The sequence below is a fragment of the Ixodes scapularis genome, unplaced genomic scaffold (genome assembly GCF_016920785.2).
Source record: "Ixodes scapularis isolate PalLabHiFi unplaced genomic scaffold, ASM1692078v2 PGA_scaffold3__209_contigs__length_174095766, whole genome shotgun sequence".
Taxonomy (NCBI): Eukaryota; Metazoa; Arthropoda; class Arachnida; order Ixodida; family Ixodidae; genus Ixodes; species Ixodes scapularis.
The window spans coordinates 131,991,599-131,993,471 of NW_024609868.1; the positions used below are offsets into that span (position 1 = coordinate 131,991,599).

At 53.6% G+C, this 1,873-nt stretch overlaps 1 pseudogene; it reads right to left on the reverse strand.

Annotated features, from left to right (window-relative positions):
- Positions 1 to 421: 421 nt before the first annotated feature.
- On the reverse strand, positions 422 to 1,011 carry LOC115317563 (annotated as a pseudogene).
- Positions 1,012 to 1,873: the final 862 nt, after the last annotated feature.

The window sequence follows — 1,873 nt, forward strand, 5'->3', positions numbered from 1 at the left end:
CAGCTTGTCGTCTCTCCGTCCTTTGGTTTGGCTCTGGGTCTAATGTATAACGAAGCGAGTATCATCTGGAGCCCGCCATGTCTCACTCTCACTGCAGCGACCTCCTTGTCACTAGAATATAGCATGGAGGTGCCAAGCTGCGCCTATCGTAGATGCCGAAGAACTCCGATAGCCGCCCATCCCTTCCGAGTCACCGGGTTCTTCTTCCATGGGCTTAGGACGGTCACGATGATAGGCGTTAAGTAAAAGTTATAGCAGGGTAGGGGTCATGTTCGGGCTTCTCGTTTCTTGAAATAATAGAAATTCTGGTGGCGCTTGTTGTTCAAAGCGCAGTTGTTCCGCGCTTCTTGCCGTAAACGTGCTGCAGTTCCATTGTACGATGCGGGTCACATCCGTCTTTGTTCGTCCGGTCGTCATTCTTCTAACGTCGTTCATGTCTAAGTTCTGCTATCTCTTTCTTGATTTCGCCTAGTGTCTGGAAGACCATCTTGAAGCCCCAAGTGACATCTCTCGAAGTTTGTTGCGCTTAGTTTCTGCGTCGAAGGGTGATTTGAGCGGTCGCGTTGCCGGCACCTGAGTTGCCCCGGGCTCGGCTCCTTCGGGTATCCAGGCCAGACACTTGCCCTGCTCTTCGTGAATCATTGCTTGCGTTGATTCGGGCTTGGCTTCGACCCTGGGTTGGTCTGCAGGTGGCTTTCGATTGTCCGTGGCTGCCGGGGCATAGCTCTCTCTTGGTTGGTGTGTTGGTGGCTGCATTCGGAGTTCCGTTTTCTCGGATATCTTCCTTTTCGGACAGGCATTACTAGTGGCAACATGATGTCCCTCGCAGTTTCTGCACTTCGGTTCCCTGTTGCATTGTTCCATATCTTCCTCGTGTGTGTAGTCGCAATAGCCGCATATGTTTTCTGTGTTAGGGCATATATCGCTCTTGTGACCGATTTCATGGCAATTGTAACATACGACGGGCCGGGGAAGGTGCGACCTCACAGTGAAGATCTCTCTGCTGAACATTACGTTCTTTGGTAGCTTAGTGCCCTCGAACGTGATGACGATCGCCTTGACTCGGAATTCACGGATCTTAGAACGCAGCTCTTAGGCGCCCGTTTCCGGCTTGAGCGGCGTCGGCGTAACCGCGCGGTGCATTATGGGAAATGTCCCATAAGCAGCGCGCGAGCCCCCTCTCCCCGGGGTCACGTGACCCCCCGAGGTCACGTGACTCCCCCGAGGTCACGTGACCCCCCGAAGTCACGTGACTCCCCGAAGTCACGTGACTCCCCTGAGGTCAAGTGACCCCCCAAGGTGACGTGACCCCCCGCCGAGGTCACGTGACCCCCCTCCCGATGACGCCACCGTCACTGATGACGTCACCGGCATCCGCATCTTCATCGTCATCATCACTGATGACGTCATTAGTGACGTCACTGATGTCGTCACCGGCATCCGCATCGTCATCGTCATCATCACTGATGACGTCACCGACATCCGCATCGTCGTCATCACTGGTGACGTCATCAGTGACGTCACTAATTACATCATCGGTATCCGTATCGTCATCGTCACTGATGACGTCATCAGTGACGTCACTGATGACATCATCGACATTGTCATCGTCACGTGCCCCCCAGGTCACGTGACCCCCCAAGGTCACGTGACCCCTCCCCCGGTCAGTTGACCGCCCCCCCAGTACCCTTCCCTCCTCCTCATGAGCTGCGCTCTAATTCGGCGTTACAGGGAGTTGTAAACTGCTTTCACTTTTTTTCGCACTCTCTGGAATTATTGCACTACCCGTGAGTGCTTAGAGGAATTCGTCAGTCTGAATTAAAGAGGGGCAAAAAACGGCCAATTGTAACTCAAAGTAATGAAATAGTAATCA